Here is a 19,735-nt window from a genome sequence, read left to right as displayed (position 1 = left end):
AGGGACCAGGCCCCCGCCTTAAAGTGGAAATCGCTGTAAAGCGGAACCCATAGACTATAACGGGGCCATCGCGCGAAAATGATGCCAAAATGCCGCAAAATGTCACAAAATCGGCTTTAAAAAGGGGAATTTCCCACCACCGCATTAGCGGAACGCCGGAATGCGAAGCACCAGTAAGCGGGGCCCTACTGTAAACTGTTTATTATGCTATGTACTGTTTATTATACTATGTACTGTCTCTCTTTGGGGCAAGGAGATGCATGCCTATGGCTGCTGGTATTTTTGGACTGAAGGGGGTGGTGGCTATGGAAACTGTTGTGATGAGCTCCTGTACTTTGAGACGTGTCATTACAGCACCAACAAAACAGCAAGTGTCTTACTATCTTAGTGACATCATCATTTCTATACTACAGACAACACTTCCAAACAATTTGCTTGCTCTGGTTTAGGAGACATTCTCTTCCAACTAAGTGATTTTAGTAATCCCACTGAGCTCTTCATAAAAAAATGCATTTTTATTTCAAAGTAGTCCTGTTTGTTTGGGATTTTTGAAAGCTTCTTTTTAATTATCTCTATTTATAGAAATCCTTTTTAATTTTTAGTCCCAAGTCTCAGATTCCTGTAGTAAAGATTAGAAAAGTACGCCTTGTTTGCAGCAATTTAGGAAGACATCAATCATCCTTTATACTGCTTTTCAGGTTGATAAGGAAACACACTTTGTGTGATTAACAAGTTGTGCTTTATTAAAAAAAAGACACACAACACTCCCCTCCCCCCAAAAAACTTGTCACTGTGTACCCTCTCTTTACTTGACAAGAACTCTATATAGCCCCTTTTAGGTGTTACTTTCACACGTCAATTAAATCCATAAAGACTCCCCATATGTATTTAAACCCAGACTTTTCAGGGTTCTAAAATGGGCTGGGAGCCTGCACAGGTACAGAAGGGTCCCTGCTGCAAACAGTCAACTTCCATGACTTGGAAGGTGATGTAGGAGGGGAAGAGCTTGTGCTCTTGTCTCGATTTCCACACTCATGTGTTTCATTAACACTTGAAAGTAGCGCCTGAAGAGAGCTCTAACATCACAGAAACCAATACGGAATTGAGGATCAATGCACTGAGCAGAGGGAGGGAGGCAAAGGGACAGAATGGTTTTCCATCCCTCTGCAATGATCTCCCATCCATCCACTTTCTGGAAATCTGTGAGAGACCTAGTATGTGTGTGTGTGGCCTGAGTCTTGATGCATGTGCTAGCTCCTAGGCATTGGGGAGGTTTTTTTCCAAGGGTATGTGTGTGATTGGTTAGTAACCTAATATTTTTTTAAAAAAATATCAGACCATTTGTATACTGCTTCACATTACCAAAGATATCTTCAAACAGTTTACAACCTATCTTAAACAATTAAAAAGAATATTACAAAATACCAAACGCTACAAATGGGAATCAGATTCCAATACAAAAATAATCCCCATTTAAAGCCCCATAATTAACAGGAAAGCAAGATATTCTCTTAAACATTAAAAAATAAAACTCCAATTCAAAATACAAATACAAAATTCCATATATTAACATCATTATTAATCACTAAATAAAATAAAGTAAATAAATGTTGCACCCACCCTTCCTCCACAAACAAAAATCCCTGGTAGCACTGAGCGTAATTTACAACCAGTTCATTCAACCACCTTCATCTAGGGCAATGCAGTATCACACAAAGAGCATCATACAACACAACCACTGCTTCCCCATCTCCATAGGGCCTTACTCTATACCAGTGTAGGCTTGCACACTGAGAGGCGGTAAGCAACTTTAGAACACTCAAAAAAGTTACAACCCAGACTCTCAGTTTGGGAATCAAAAAACAAACATAGAAAATGCCAGTAACCGCCCAATAATACATCACTCACTTTCCCCTACCAGATAATAAAATTTTAAAATACAAAACTAAACAGGAGGCACCCTCGCACTCATTTTGACCCTGAAGGGCTGAAACCAATGGGAAGATTCCCATTGGTGCCTTCCCTTTAGGGTCAACCCTGCTGGTGGGCTGCTGCTATCTGGTCGGTGGATTGGAATGCCAGTCAATTAGCTGCAGCTGTTCCCACTCACCTCTTCCTCCTCTGGAGTCAGCTCTAACTGAGTGATAGCATCCTGGCTGGTAGGGCAACTGGGAACAGGGTGGGCAAACCCCTTACCAGCAGCTATAGTCAGCAGTAAAGCTTTTTAGCAGTCCTTGGGATCTATGCCATCAGTGGAGATCATCAACTTGCATATGGGAACACCTCCGCAAGGCTGCAGGTTTATCTTTGCATCGAGGGACTACAGCTCTGTAGCAGACCACATGCTTTGCATATAGATCTCATGTTCAATACAGAGCATCTCTAGTTAAAAGGATCAGGCAACAGTTATTATTATTATTATTATTATTATTTATTTATTTATTTATTTATTTATTAAATTTATATACCGCCCAACTAGCAATAGCTCTCTGGGCGGTGAACATAAAACAGCATAAAAATACAATAAATAACAAAACAATACTAAAATACAAGCAACAATCCAACACAATAAACATTTTTAAAATTAAATCAGTGTAACTTAAAATGCTTCAGAGAATAGGAAGGTTTTGACCTGGCGCCGGAAGGAGAGCAGAGTCGGCGCCAGGCGTACTTCCTCAGGGAGACTGTTCCATAGTTCGGGGGCCACCACTGAGAAGGCCCTAGATCTTGTCATCACCCTCCGGGCCTCCCTGTGAGTTGGAACCCGGAGGAGGGCCTTCGTAGCAGAACGTAGTGCACGGGCCGGTTCATATCGGAAGAGGCGTTCCGCAAGGTATCGTGGTCCCGCACCGTATAAGGCTTTATAGGTTAATACCAACACTTTGAATCTAGCCCGGAAACATATTGGCAACCAGTGCAAGCTGGCCAGAACAGGTGTTATATGCTCGGACCGCTTGGTCCTTGTCAGCAATCTGGCCGCCGCATTTTGCACTAGTTGTAGCTTCCGAACTGTCTTCAAAGGTAGCCCTACATAAAGCGCATTACAGTAATCCAAACGTGAGGTTACCAGAGCATGTACCACTGATGTAAGGTCCTCTTTACTCAAATAGGGACGTAGCTGGGCTACCAACCGAAGTTGGTAAAACGCATTCCTAACCACCGAGGCTACTTGAGCCTCAAGTGAGAGGGAAGAGTCTAAAAAGACTCCCAGACTACGAACCCGGTCCTTTAGGGGGAGTGTAATCCCGTCCAGGACAGGGTATATATCCACCATCCGATCAGAGAACCCGTCCACCAACAGCATCTCAGTCTTGTCTGGATTGAGCTTCAGTTTGTTAACTCTCATCCAGTCCATTGTCGAGGCCAGGCAACGGTTCAGCAAATCGACAGCCTCACCTGAAGAAGATGAAAAGGAGAAGTAGAGCTGCGTGTCATCAGCATACTGATGACAACGCACTCCAAAACTCCTGATGACCTCTCCCAACGGCTTCATGTAGATATTAAAAAGCAGGGGGGACAAAACTGACCCCTGCGGGACCCCATATTGGAGAGCCCGCGGTGTCGAGCAATGTTCCCCAAGCACTACCTTCTGGAGACGACCCGCCAAGTAGGAGCGGAACCACTGCCAAGCAGTACCTCCAACTCCCAACTCCGCGAGCCTCTCCAGAAGGATACCATGGTCGATGGTATCAAAAGCCGCTGAGAGATCAAGGAGAATCAACAGAGTTACACTCCCTCTGTCTCTTTCCCGACATAGGTCATCGTACAGGGCGACCAAGGCTGTCTCAGTGCCAAAACCGGGCCTAAAACCCGATTGAAATGGATCTAGATAATCAGTTTCATCCAATAGCGCCTGGAGCTGGCCAGCAACCACCCGTTCCAAGACCTTGCCCAGGAATGGAACATTCGCCACTGGCCTGTAGCTGTTAAAATTGTCTGGGTCCAAGGAAGGCTTTTTCAGGAGTGGTCTCACCACTGCCTCTTTCAGACAGCCCGGGACCACTCCCTCTCATAAAGGGGCATTTATCACTTCCTTGGCCCAGCTACCTGTTCCATTCCTACTAGTTTTTATCAGCCAGGAGGGGCAAGGATCCAGTACCGAAGTGGTTGCACGTACCTGTCCAAGCACCTTGTCCACGTCCTCGAGTTGAACCAACTGAAGCTCATCCAACAAAACAGGACAAGACTGTGCTCCGGACATCTCACTAGGATCTACTGCTATAACTTGAGAGTCTAGGTCCTATTATTATTATTATTATTTATTACTCTTTATTTTTACTCCGCCTTTTTTCCAAAACTGGAACTCAGGGCGGCTTACAAATAAAAACTACACATAGGTAAAAAACATACAAAAATATACAATTAAAATAGAATTAAACTATTCGTAACATTAAAACCATGAAACATACACTTAAAATACTAAGACAATTTAAAACATTAAGAATAGGACCATAGAACAATACAACAGACCTTATGAGGTCCTATCTTAAACATCTTCTAGTCCAAAAGCCTGTCGGAATAAAAAAGTCTTTGCCTGCCGACGGAAGGATAGCAAGGAAGGGGCCATTCGTGCTTCCCTAGGAAGAGAGTTCCAGAACCTGGGGGCAGCCACCGAGAAGGCCCTATCTCACGTCCCCACCAATCCCGCTTGCGAAGGTGTTGGGACTGAGAGAAGGGCCTCTCCTGAGGATCTCAACGCCCGGGCAGGCTCATATGGGGAGATACGGTCTGACAATACGGTCTGACAAATAGCCTGGACCTAGGCCATATAGAGCTTTATAGGTCAAAACCAGCACTTTGAATTGTGACCGGAAACAAACTGGCAGCCAGTGGAGCTGTCGCAACAAGGAGGTTGTATGGTCCCTGTAACCAGCTCCAGTTAGCACTCTGGCTGCAGCTCTTTGTACCAGTTTAAGTTTCCGAACAGTCTTCAAAGGCAGCCCCACGTAGAGCGCGTTACAGTAATCTAAACGGGATGTAACTAAGGCATGCATCACTGTAGTCAAATCAGGCATCTCCAGGAACGGGTGCAGCTGGCGCACCAGTCTTAGCTGGGCAAAAGCACTCCTGGCCACTGCAGACCACAGCTGATGGAAAAGACCTCAGCTCTTGTGGAGTGAACAGTACTGGGCCAGATGGACAATAAGTCTGGCCTGGTATAATAAGGTAGCTCCGATTCCAGTACGATTCTTAATAAGTGCCACAGAAGGTAGTAAAACTCAACTCTTTCTGCAAGAGAGAGTGTTACGTAATTATAAAAGGAAGGGTAGAAAACCTGCTTGACTTGAACCCATTAAGTCTTTGTGTGGAGTGAATTAGCAATGAGATAGATAAAATCATGACCGGATAATAAAACATCATCATCTTGGCTTTTTCTTCGAGGGGCCTCTTTTTTGCTCTGCTATTTGTGCTCGTTGGGTGTGGATATGTTTCTACTAAATTGTTGGGCTGTTTGTATGCTTCTTTGATTAATTGCTGGCTTGTTAATATTTTATTTCTGACTGTATCGCATTGTGTTGGATACTGTTTTTTTCCTGTAGAAACTTCCTTGAGATGGTATTGCTTTTAAAGGCAGCATAAATATTTTAAATAAAACAATATTTTTAAAACTATGCTTATTTTCATATATAGCCAACCCATCACCAAATGGTCCCAGGGCAGGTTGTATAATGATTAAAATAGATACAGAGTATAATTAAAATCATAAAATAAAGTCCAGAAAACCCCAAGTAATATCTAACAAAACAGCAGCACAGAAAAGCATTGTGCAGCAGTGCAGGAGGAGGGAAGACATCCACTCAACCAAAGACCTGGCTAAAGAGGTGCATCTTGACCTATGCTTGAAAAGCGTAAAGTGATGGCAGAAGACACACCTCCGAGGGGATGCCATTCCACAACCTTGTATGTTGCAATACAAGAACCCTGATCAAGGCTTCAAAAGAACTAAGTGTTCAACCCCATGCGTACTTACTTGGGAGTTTTATTATTAGTTAGGTTAGTTTGTGGTTAGAGTGTTGGACTACAACCTGGGAGACCAGGGTTCGAATCCCCACACAGCCATGAAGCTCACTGGGTGATGTTGGGCCAGTCACTGCCTCTCAGCCTCAGAGGAAGGCAATGGCAAACCACCTCTGAATACCGCTTACTATGAAAACCCTCTTCATAGGGTCACCATAAGAAAGAATCAAACTGAAGGCAGTCCATTCCCAATCCCATTAGTTTATTAAATGTATACATTGCTTCCTACAATGCATACCAGCAAATTATTTAAACAATACAGATATACTAAAGGTGTTCATCCACAATAACCCATGAATGAACCCCCCCAATAGCCACTAAAAGTTTAATCATTAGTACTGTCCAAATGCCCATGAGAATAAATACATCTTTGCGTGGCACTGAAAAGATAACTGTATGGGTTGAATCCATTGAAATCAAAGAACCTAAGTTAGTCATGTCTATTAATGTCAATGGGTTTATTCCAAATAAGAATAGCATTGAATACCACCCAATATCTGTGCCAGGAGAACTTCCCTGTTCATTAAGCACCATTGAACATAATATTACTTATGTCTGAGTAAACTTGTATAGTAAGGGTTGCCAACAATGTGCGCTGCAGGTGTTGCTGGACTACAACTCCCAAAAGCTCTACAAACTGACAATGGCATTGAGTTTATATCGCACCAAACACAAAGTTTCCTGGAGGAACAAGGTATTTTGCACAGGAGGACTGTCGGTCATACTTCAGAGTAGAATGGGATTCTGAAGGGAGACTTAGATCTCTTCTGGAAATGATAAGATGTATGCTTGCCGACGCTGATCTACCCAAAGGAGTGGGTTGATGCAATCGTGGATGCAATGTATATGCTGAACAGATTGCAAACCAAGGGCACCACACACACACCATCCCAACTGTAGCATGGCACAATTCCAAACCTGGCACATATCAGAGTGTTTGGAAGCATTGCTTTTGCCTACACAGCAAAACAAAAGAGGCAGAAGCTAGATGCTAGAACAGAACAGACTATTTTAATAGGTTATGCTCCTGGTAGCAAAGGCTATAGAGTCATGAACCTAAAGACAGATGAAGTCAGCACAAGACATGTTGTCTACTTTGATGAGCAAAGCAGAGCTGACAAAAAAGGGACTGCGCTAGATTTCTCAGGAGAGCAAGGACACCACATCCAAACTCTCATAGATATGCCAGTACCCACATACAGTACACCAGTGACACCACAGATATCTGCACAACCTGAACCAAGCCTTAAGCAAGAGGAAGAGGCAAAGACTGCAGAAAGTGACAATGAGGCTGAGAGACGTACAGACACAGATGAGAATGACAAGATGTCTGGACTGGAAGATGCTGCAGAGCCAGACCAGATCCCAGAACAAGCTCCTAGATGCTCATTGCGAACCAACAAAGGTGTACCACCTCTACGTCTGTCCTACCTCACAAGAAAAGCCCCTCAGGAGGAGATGGATGCACTGTACAAGAATAAGACGTGGACCCTGACAGAGCTTCCACCAGGCAAGAAAGCCATAGGATGCAGATGGGTGTTCAAGGTGAAGCAAGATGCAGGACGAGAAGTTGAACTCTATAAGGCAAGCCTAGCTGCAGAAATATGGAGAGGACTACGATGCTATTTTTGCTCCTGTTGTCCGACATAGCACAATAAGAATGCTACTAAGTGTGGCAGTCTCCAAACAGATGCACGTCAGACACCTCAATATCAAGACTGCTTTTCTGCATGGAGAAATAACAGAAGAGTTGTACATGCAACGACCTTCAGGCTTCGTGAACCAGAAGCAAGCACATCTTGTATGCAAACTTAAAAAGGGCCTGTATGGACTCAAACAAGCTGCAAGGACCTGGAATGAGAAACTTGATAAAATGCTCAAGGAGCAAGGCTTCAAGCAAGGTGAGGTAGTTGAATGCCTATACACCAGAAGCAAAGATGGACCTTTGACTTATATCCTGATTTATGTTGATGACTTGATCGTGGCGATTCAACGAGATCAAGACTACATAGAAATTATACATCATTTAAACAAGGAAGTTGAAATCAAAGAGTTAGGCACTGCAACATACTACCTAGGCATTCAGATTGAAAAGGAAGCAGATGGCTCCTATCTACTCAACCAAAAGCAAAAGATTGTTGATCTTTTAGAGACTCTAGAACTCAAGGATGCCTATCCTGTAGCAACACCTATGGCAACAGACTTTCTTAAAGACTATGATGTAGGTGAACCTTTACCAAATAACAAGAAGTATAGAACAGCAATAGGAAAGCTTCTGTACTTAACCACAAACACCAGACCTGACATAGCAAGTGCAGTAGGGCACACCTCCACAAAAGGACTGGATTGCTGTCAAAAGGGTGGCTAGATACTGGAAAGGGACTATGGACATTAAGCTGAGATTGCCAGCTAATAATGATCCAAAACTTGTGTGTTAAATAATAATAAAAATAATAATAATTTTATTTATTGGTCGCCTATCTGTCCAGGTTAATGGACACTCTAGGCGACTTACAATAAAAAACAATACATCATATACAATATACAAAATAAAACACAGTCATAGTCAATTTAAAATCAGTTTCCAATTAAAACATCATAAAACTAACCCTCCCCAATCCCATAGGCCTGCCTGAATAGCCAGGTTTTTAAGGCTCGGCGAAAACCTGTCAGGGAGGGAGTATGTCGAAGATCAAGAGGAAGGGAGTTCCAGAGGGTGGGGGCCACAATCGAGAAAGCCCTCTCTCTGGTCCGCACCAGCCTAGCTATTTTAACCGGTGGGACCGAGAGAAGGTCTTGTGAGGGTGATCTTGTCAGGCGGCATAATTGGTGACTCTGGAGGCGCTCCTTCAGATAAACTGGGCCGAAACCGTTTAGGGTTTTAAAGATCAATACCAACACCTTGAATTGGGCCCGGTAGACAACTGGTAGCCAGTGAAGATCCATTAACACTGGAGTGATGTGATCACGGCGACGGCTGTGCTTGATCAAGCGCGCCGCCGCAGTCTGTACCAGCTGTAACTTCTGGACCGTTTTCAAGGGTAACCCCACGCAGAGCGCATTACAGTAGTCCAAGCGATACACTGATGCTGATTGGGCTGGAGACAGTTCAGACTCCGAGTCAACTAGTGGTTTTCTGTTCATGTATAGAGATGGACCTATCTGCTGGGCTAGTCACAAGCAAGACATAATAGCATTTTCTTCCACAGAATCTGAGTATATAGCTGCTGCAGAAGCCTGCAAAGAAGCCATTTGGCTCAACAGACTACTAAAGGACCTTGGAATAAAGGTGCACAGACCTATCCAGGTGATGGAAGACAACCAAAGTTGTATTAGACTTTCTCAGACTGAGAGAATCACTCCACGTACTAAACATATAGCTATAAAATATCATATTGTACGTGAGTTGACAGAGAAAGGATTCATCAAGATGAACTACTGTCCAACTACAGAAATGACAGCTGACATCTTGACAAAGCCAGTACCAAGAGACTGTTTCCAGAGACTTTGTGTCAAGATGGGACTGTTGGGTTCTTGCATGCCAGTTTGAGGAGGAGTGTCAGAATAAGCAAACTTGCATGTTCCCTCAGCCAGCAATCTGGAATCAGCCCTGTATAACTTTGTGAACCAGATATCAAGAGTAAGAGACATATTAGCAGGTTAGGTTGTGCAAAAGCCAGTGAGATAAAATAGATAACCTAGGCTTTGAAAATGAGTAAAAATATGAAATACACCTCACACTGAGGAAGATGCTGGAGTGGTGTGCAAGCTTCTATCATGGAATTTAAAAACCAAAAATGTTTAAGTTCTTTACAGTATTTGCCATGATGTATTCATCTTGTTATTATATTTTTACATTTAGGACTGAATGTCAGCTACAAAAAGTTACAATTAGCATTTCACTGTTTCTTTCCTACTTAATAACAAGAGTCTTTTTCAGCATGGGGAAAATAAGTAAAATAAAAGCTTTGTATGTCAAACATAATTGTAGTGACATTTTGGCAGTGCTATTATGTGTTGTCATTATTGTTTTTGTATCTTAGTATAGCTTAGCCCAGGGAGGGAAGTCTGTGTAAGCTTGGTCTTGATGTGCAACCTTTGCCAAGGCCATGCTGAAGAATTTGGGCTGCCTGGAAAGGTCTCGACCAATGCTCCCTCTCAGTCAGTTCAACTCCCACTCAGTGATTCGTGAGTTCAGAGAAGCATATCCTATGATTACCTACTCCCTCTCTCATCTAGTAGCAACAGAGTCACCTGGAGCTACAGCAGAAGAACCCAGCAAGTGTTTTATGCTCCCTATGGACCTGATCCCTAGGCAACTGTCCCATCCATTAATCAAAAGGACCATCCCTGTCCATTAATCAAGGGAACATTTCCTGTGCAATTTTAGAAAGGTAATGCATGTTTTCAATCAGCTGTTAGGAATTAAGAGACCTTAAGCATTTCACAAAACACAACTCCAGTCAAATTTAGTTTCGTGGCATTTCCTGTGAAGTACTCTGACTGTACAAACATGGCTGAACTGCAGGACACTAGCTAATGCAAATTCTTTGCCGAGTGATTCATAAATAAAAACAAACCAAAAGGTGAACATTAATAAGCATTAATTCTGCTCCTCCCCCCCCACTAATTTATAAAAGCACAAGTACGATCAACACCAAACAATGCTTTTGAGCAGAACAGCAAGCCAGAGCTTTGAACACAGCTTATACCTATTAGTTTTGGTTTTCTTGTGTGTGTTTGTTATCCTGTGCTATGATGACATGGCACATTCACGAAAATTTTCACAAGGAGAGTCAACAAGAAGATAATTTCCCCCCTCCTAGAGATGAAAGTTTTTCAAACAGCAAACACATCCCAGCAGCTTTCTCCCAAATGGAAATCTGTTTCAAATGGAAGAATAGAATGTATATGAATCAACATGATCACTGTAGTCTTCATTCCAAAAGCCAATCAGATATTTAAAATGAACTCTCCCAAAGTGTGTGGATAATTGGTCATAAACCTAGAAGGCAGAAGTTGCTTGTGGGGTGGGGCTGGGCTGCTACACTGGCTTCCTGGGAGGTGGGACACTGTGGCTTCCTGGGATGGAGAGGGGCAAGGCATCAGAGACATTGGGGAGCACTGGTGCAGCCAGTCCAGCACTCTTGCCAGTGCACTTGCGTCATACTGACCTCTCTGCCACCTCACCCTTCTCCCTCCTGGTAAGCAATAGCGATCCACTTGCCAGGAAGTAGAGGTCCCCTCCCGCTTGGTGAGCCACTTCTTCCACAAGGAAGATGTCCCAGGCCTCACCAAAGTAAGGGGGGAGAATGGCTCCTTTCCATTCCTCCCCCAATTATATCCTTTTCTGATATTATTTAAGGATTTATCAACCACATCCCAACAAATGTTTCCAAAGCAGGGCACAACAAAAATCTGAAAAGAACAAAATATTGACTGTACATAATAGTTTAAAAACTGATCTTAAAAGCATGAAAAAGCATATCATCTATAGTATAAAATGGTTGAGGTGCTCTTCAGGGAAAGCCCTCTTAAAAAGATACATTTTCAAATACAAGCCTAAAAGCAAAAACGCTCAAACTCTTAGACAAGTTAGAGAAATTCACTCAGGAGCTGATTCCCTAAAACTGGGACATATGGCACTCTGAAAGGGTCCATCAGAGGAACGTAGTTCGGGCAGGGGTATATGAGGCAATGCGATTCCTCAGGAAATGTTGCCTGAGGCTAGTGCTGGGACTAAAAAAATCTTAGCTCTTGAAGCTACTCTTTCTGGCCTGATTCATATGAGCTGCCTGTGTGAGAGGTTGTCACCATGAGGTAGTACTAATATCAGAGTCAGAATCAGAGCTTGGAAAAGTTACTTTTTAAAACTACAACTCCCATCAGCCCCAGCCAGCATGGCCACTGGATTGGGCTGATGGGAGTTGTAGTTCAAAAAAAGTAACTTTCCCAAGCTCTGCATATAGCTGTGGAATGGGGGGGTCTTGTAGAGCCATCAGTGCTGAAACTCCAAAGCTAGAGCAGCTCTGACAGAATGGCTGTCTAGATTCTGCTTGAAGACCTCCAGAGAAGGAGAGCCTGTTTATTTCTTTGGCACCTAGAGGCATTGTTTTAGGGAAATGCCACAGTCCTTAAAGAACCTCCTGGCTGCCACCAATTTGTTTCTGGGCACAATTCAAGGCTTTGGTTTTAACCTATAAAGTCCTACCTCTCCTGCAAACCTGGCTGGTTAAGTGCTGCAGTACGAGGGCACAACCTAGATTGCAGGACCTGGGCTCCTCCAGGAGACCTGTTTATCGAGCATACATCATTATTTCCTTGCACAATGCTTATGCCCAGTCTTTATTGAATATTTGTTCTGATTTGCTTGCAGGGAGGTTATACAACAATGAGCATTCATTCTGAATTCATCCTGATTTGCTTGGGCATTGATTACATAACTTCCCATTTATCATTTGTTCATCCCACACTTTTCAGTGTATTGCCCCATCACTTTTCTGTTCTTTTTAAAGTGGATTTGTTGTGCCAGGACAATGGAGTGCTTTATTCCACTTTAATTGCACAAACCTACATTTCTGGTATGCACTTGAATCCCTCTGGCAAAATATTAACAATCTGGAGGCAACCTTTCTCAGCTGACTCCACAAAACAATATACTCACCCAGGCATATAAAGCCCTGGTCCCACTGGCTAGATCATTTGTCTCAGCCACTTTGAGATCATTAAATCAAAAAAGGAAGGCTAGAAATTTGACTAACAAACTTCATTGCTATAAGTGCTAGCAGATGAGGATGACAATCCCTGACTTGCTCTGTCTCTCCTCATCTCCTTGTTCTGCTCCAGAACGTGACCTTTCCTAAATCATGCTGCTTTGTTTACCATCTAGCCTGATGAAGAGTTCTGGAGAACTTGAAAACTAGCATACTATGTTGTAACATTTTGTTTGGCTTAATAAAAAAAATATTGCCTTAGAGTAGGTTTTGGTATTTTTCTTACAGATCAACATGGCTGCCTTTTATTTATAAAAAATGCTTATGTTCTGCAATTTCATAAAAAATATCAGAGCTCATACACAACACACATACATACCAACCACATAAAACCCAAAATCACAGATCACCAGCTAACTGTAACAAAGAATTTGTCTTCTAACTCTCTGCATAAACTTGCAGCATGGAACAGTTTTCAGCAGACTTTAAAAAATTAATACTGAGGATGCCTGCTGACTCTCTATTGGAAGAGCATTTCATAGCACTGGGCTGATAACAATGAACTCGTGCTGAGATCAGATGAGCCTTACCAATTTGGAGCCAACCAATGATGCTCCTGCAGATGATCTCAGTGATTGAGCTTGGATATACTGACTCAGGTGGTCCCTAAATTACCCTGGACCTAATTTCTTCAGGGCTTTGTAAATTAATATAAGAACCTGGAACCTGGCTTGGTAGCAGAAGGGCAATGGCATCACATGGTGTCCTCCCTCTTCCCCACCAGTAAGCTAGCCATCACATTCTGCACCAGCTGGAGCTTCTGGACTAACCCCAAAGGCTAGTCCCACGAATTTACTAGATATGCTCAAACCCTTGGATGAGCCTGAAGAAATTCTGGATGCTGGCCAGGGTGGTTGTTTGTCCTATTTTACAGGGAACAACCTTCTATTTTGAATACATCCTCTAATAACTAGTTGAAGGGCTGTCCAGATCAAGGTAAAGAACCATAAAAAGAAAGAGCAGGAACCTTGAAGCTGCCCATCAGCAGTTGGCATCTAAGAGCATAAAAGGACCCTTGCTGGATCAGACCAAAGGCCCATCTAGTCCAGCACCTTATTCTCATGGTGGGCAAACAGGACATGAGCATAATAGTCCTTTTCCCAGTTGTGTTCCCCAGTGGTCTGAAAGTAGTATACAGCCACCAAGATGAATATCTATTGACAGCCTTTATCTTCCATGATTTTGTGGTGAGCAGACTGAGCAGGTACACAGGTCATCCCGTCACACTCTTCCCTCACTACGGTGAGGTATATTATATTTCTATTTAAATTATAGGAATTACTTCTAAATGTGATCTATACATGTAAATTGTTTTGTCTGGTGATGCATTTCCTCTTTTTTCGCAATGTGCAGGCCACATGTCTTCTGTAATATTGCTATTTTTTTTTCACACAGTCTTTTCTGTGTAAGGAGTTCTCTGCAGAAGCTCTGCCAGCCTGGGAGAAGACCTGCCCTGCCCCTTTTACCCCAAAGTGACTTTGGAAGCCTACACCCCTGTTGAAGGGGAGAGGTCCACACCTCTGCTTACAAAGAGACTGTGCTGCTGCTGGGACTTTGCCTCAGCAGCCCCTCCAAAACAAGCCTCTGCTCAGAATCATGAAATTTTGTAGGAGATATAGTAGATGGTTTTTCTTAGGGGCTTGGTGGGGTTTAATGGTTACTTCTTTGTTTGTTTTTAAAGATTGTTTTATTATGTTCATAATATTGAAAAGTTGTTTTTGCCTGCTGTTATATTTGTTATGTTTTTTTTTGTTATTAGGAAATTGTTTTTGCAATTTTTTGCAACAAAAAAACAGGTGTTTGTGTTCATCTTATTGTAAGCTGCCTTGAGCAGAATTTTTTTGTGGAAAGGCAGCATACAGATAAAATGATGATGATGATTTCTGCCTCAAATATTTTTAATAGATGCAGACATATTTTTAATCTAAGCTTTTTCTCATATCTTTTGATAATTAATTTTTTATCTTTTTGGATTCGCCATTAATTGGTTAATTAAATTTTTCATACAGATCCTTCATAAACTTGTCCTAAAGAACAAGGATGGCCAATGTCTGTATCCTTTGCAAATTCCATGTGATTGGACCGTCTGTTATCATTTTTAAAAAACAAATTAAATGCAACTACAGGAAGTGGAAGGTATTAGCTGTACTGGACAAGGGAGTGTCTACTTCTTCCTCTCATGTAACCTTTTCTAGTCAAAGGCTGTGAGCAGACTAGTTGCCTGCAGCAAAGCGTTTCCATTGGCCACACCTGGAGGGGCAATGGTTTTGTCTGCCAATCAGTTACAAAATCTCTTTGAAGCTGATTTTTTTTAAATGCACTCTAGCTACTCCTATCATGTTTTACAGTAAAAAGGGGCAGGGTTTGACTAGCATCATGTGGCCCCGTTTTCAGAAAAGAGGAGACATACTAGAACTGGCAGAACAGCAAATGTGTCTACCCAAAGGCTCCACCTCCACTCCTGAAACTGCTAATAGTCTTGCCGGCAGGAGGAGGGCGGAGGCAGGTACAACACCTTACTTGTCTTCCCCCCTCCTCACCGGTGCTGATAACAGGGAAGAGGGTGGAGAGATTATATTGAGGAATATAGCCCTGGCACGGTTGCCCCAAGCCAATTTGTTGCCCTTGACAGCTGCTTTTGAACTTTAAAAAGATGCCAAGAGAGCCAATCACACATCTCCCTGTCACATGTAGTTTGGCACTGAAACCTTATTGTCAGCCACCACAGTGGAGCTACAAACATGGTTGGCTGGTCATCAGGGCAGCATGAGGCAAAGCCCTACCAGTATTTTTACTACAGCATTGCTTAAGTGTCCATGGTATCTTTGCAAGGGAAACCAGAACAAATTGGCTTGGCTGCCCTACCAGGTGCAATGGTTACCAGCCTTCACTGGCTACAATAACGGTAATATGCTCTCCCCAGGAGCAGATTCTAGCATACCTTTTAGCGGAGACTGATCCATTTGGGTGGATGGGGCACCGTCCCATCCACCTCAGTCTGCCCTCAGCCAGCCTCCACCCATCTACCTTCTTATTTACAACCAGTTTGGGGTGAGGGCTTGCTGCCAGCGTCCTCTTCAGTCTCAGGATTGCCTTTGTAGCACTCAGTAGGATGCGGAGGAAACTAGAATTAGTTGCCTCTGCCTGTCATTGGCTCTGACTCCACCTACTGTTGGGCTCCCTGCCTTCTGCCCCACCAATCCCAGTGTGCACCAGTCACCACAAATATCCTTGACAGCCCAGAGGGTCTGGTGCTGTTTGCCACTGTTCCCCTTTGAGGCCTTCTGAGCTGTGGAACCTAGGCTTAAGCCACAAGGTCCAGCCATATCTGTATCCCCTGTGACCCTCCAGAAGTTGTTGTACTCCAATTCCTATTGTCCCTAAACATTGGTCATGCTGTTTGGGACTACTGGGAGTTGGAGTCCAACAATATCTGGAGGACAACAGGGTCCCATCCCTGCTCTACGCTTTCATTCCATGCACACAATTCCCATTATAATGATAGGCCTTTTGCTAGCAACAACATAAGGAGATCCTGCTGGATCAGGCCAATGGCCCATCTAGTCCAGCATCCTATTCTCACAGTGGCCAACCAGCTGCCCATGGGAAACCCGCAAGCAGGATCTAAGCGAAAATAGCACTCTCTCCTCCTGTGGTTTCCAGCAACTGGTATTTTGAAGCATACTGCCTCCAAGCATAAAAGCTATGACTTCCTTAAATATGCGAAAAGCAAACTCGGCACACTTTTGTATCATTTATATATTTGACATCCACACACGGGTTTTTACTGCAGCAATAAGAACTACCATTTTGATTGGCACTTGATCTAAAACGCCTGTCTTTACCTGTCACCTTGCAGATAGAAATAGCTCCACATGCTTCTTGGAATTCTGTAATGTCTTCAGGCAATGAATTGTTCAAGTACACTTGTTTTAGCCAGGTCTTTAGCCAGGAAGTCTAATTTGTTCATATTTTAATCATCAGTTTAAAGTAACGATCCAGCAGCTTGGACCAACCGGACGGATGTGGACAAAGAGAAAAGCCATAAATAGCTTGTTGACAGAGTGTATCACTGAACGTAAATTTCAGCTACAATATCAACCAGGGTGTTGTACAAGTTGTCCTGTACCGTGTGGTCCTGAACCTCTTGAAATACATCCTGGCTCAATTTTCACAGCTCCAGTTGCTGTCCTCTCTTCCACCAGAAACTATGTATTAACCCCTGAAGTATAAACACTGGAACAGGAGAGCAGAAGGGGGGACAAGCGGAGAGCCTACCATCTTTTCTGCCTGCAGCAGAATAGGAAGAATAGGGAATGGCCATAGCTCAGTGATAGAGCATCTGCCTTGCATGCAGAAGGTCCCAGGTTCTGTCCCCAGCAAATCCAAGCTAGACCTGCCTGAAACCCCAAAGAGCCACTGTCTGTCAGAGTGGACTATACTAAGGTAGCTAGACTAACTGCCAGACTCGGTATACGGCAGCTTCTTATGTTCCCAAGAATCAACATTTCTAGGTAGTTTTGTTGTTATATGCCTTCAAGTCGATTTCGACTTATGGCGACCCTATGAATCAGCGACCTCCAATAGCATCTGTTGTAAACCTCCCTGTTCAGATCTTGTAAGGTCAGGTCTGTGGCTTCCTTTATGGAATCAATCCATCTCTTGTTTGGCCTTCCTCTTTTTCTACTCCCTTCTGTTTTCCCCAGCATTATTGTCTTTTCTAGCGAATCATGTCTTCTCATTATGTGTCCAAAGTATGATAACCTCAGTTTCATCATTTCAGCTTCTAGTGATACTTCTGGATTAATTTGTTCTAACACCCAATTATTTGTCTCTTTCACAGTCCATGGTATGTGCAAAGCTCTCCAACACCACATTTCAAATGAATTGATTTTTCTCTTATCCGCTTTTTTCACTGTCCACCTTTCACATCCTTACATAGAGATCGGGAATACCATGGTCTGAATGATCCTGACTTTAGTGTTCAATGATACTTCTCTGCATTTGAGGACCTTTTCTAGTTCTCTCATAGCTGCCTTCCCCAGTCCTAGCTTTCTTTTGATTTTTTGACTATTGTCTCCATTTTGTTTAATAGATAGAAGGCCATCTAATCTAGCCCTCCACTGTGGCAGGATGCTTAATCCACACCACATTGTCACAATGGAAAATTCAAGGTTCTGTTAACCCCCCTTTCCCCCTCTATTATTTTATTATTATTTATTAGATTTATATCCCGCCCTTCCTCCCAGAAGGAGCCCAGGGTGGTGAATGAACGCACTAAAAACACATCATAAAAACTAACTTTAAAATATATTAAAACATCTTTAAAAACATATTTTTTTTAAAAAAAGCTTTAAAAACATATTAAAAAGTTCTACTATGGGACTGTGGTCCATAGATAAGATGAAATGGGTAAAGAGGAAAAAGCCATGGCTCTCAGAGCCCAATGAAATTCCATATCCCCTGTCCAGAAAAGGAAAGAAACAAATTGAGAAGAGCTGTAGCTCTGTGATAGGAAATCTTTTCATGTACAAGGTCACAGGTTCAAAACAGTGCCTCCGATACCCATCTCGCCAAGTTGGCTCAGACTGATACCATGGTCAGTGGTATCAAAAGCATCTGAGAGATAAAGTAAAAATAACAGGGTCGAACTTCCCCTGTCCTTCTCCCGATAAAGGTCATCCATCAGGGCAACCAGGGCCAATTCAGTCCCATAACCAGGCCTGAACCCAGATTGGAATGGGTCAAGATAATCTGTTTCATCCAAGAGTACTTGCAATTCCTGTGCCACACTCAATCACTTTCCCTAAAAAGGGGGTATTTGCGACTGGGCAGTAGTTGTCACAAACTAATGGGTCCAGGGTGGGCTTTTTCAGGAGTGGTTGGATCACCGCTTCTTTCAAGGCACCTGGAACCACTCCCTCCCACAAAGACACATGAACCACACCTTGGCTTTAAAAAGAGATTCAACAAATATAGGCTATCCATGGCTTCTAGCCATGGTGGCTATGTTCTATCTCCACTGTAGAAGGCAGTTTGCCGCTGAATACCAGTTGCTGGGAATCACAACTGTGTAAAGTGCTGTTGCACTCAGGTCCTGCTTGTGGGCTTCCGATAGGCATCTGAATGGCAACTGTGAGCAAAGGATGCTGGACCAGCTGAGCTTTTGACTTCATCTAGCAGGGCTATTCTTATGTTCTTATTGTCTGTTTTGGACTGATGGAAGTTGGAGTCAGACAACATCTGGAGGGCTAGAGATTCCCTACCCCTGTGGTAGCCAAAGGCTTGTTTCATTTTTATTTCTAAAATTGTTTTTTATTGATTATATAGTAATCATGCACTAAACAAGCATAACATAACATGTACATTATTTCAAATACATTGAAATGGAAATGGAAATGGACTACCTTCAAGTCAATCCCGACTTATGGCTACCCTATGAATGGGGTTTTCATGGTAAGCGGTAGTCAGAGGGGGTTTACCATTGCCTCCCTCTGAGGCTAGTCCTCCCCAGCTGGCTTGGGCCTGGTCAGCTTGCCACAGCTGCACAAGCCAGCCCCTTCCTTGTCTGCAACTGCCAGCTGGGGGGGGGAACATACATTAGGTGTGCAAAATGTTGGATGTTTGTCAGTTGAAGGCTTATGTCCGTTATGGTTCTTACTCAGTATATTTTACATAATTTGAAGAATATATCAGAAGGTACCAATTTCACAATAATTATACAAATATACAGTAAGGGATATTTGGCGTCTGAAATGGTCATCGTGACCTACATTTGGAACACATCTTATGTACATGTAAGGAAACTACATTATTTCATTATTTATTTCTAAAGTCACCCTTGGTGTGAATCAGCCGCAGATTGCCCATTCGTGTTACAAATGAACTATAACAGAACACAGCCTCTAAATAGAAGTTGTATACGTTATCATCGGAGTGAGGTT

The sequence above is a fragment of the Rhineura floridana genome, chromosome 4 (assembly GCF_030035675.1).
Source record: "Rhineura floridana isolate rRhiFlo1 chromosome 4, rRhiFlo1.hap2, whole genome shotgun sequence".
NCBI classification, from domain to species: Eukaryota; Metazoa; Chordata; class Lepidosauria; order Squamata; family Rhineuridae; genus Rhineura; species Rhineura floridana.
Note: the sequence above shows the minus strand (reverse complement) of the source record.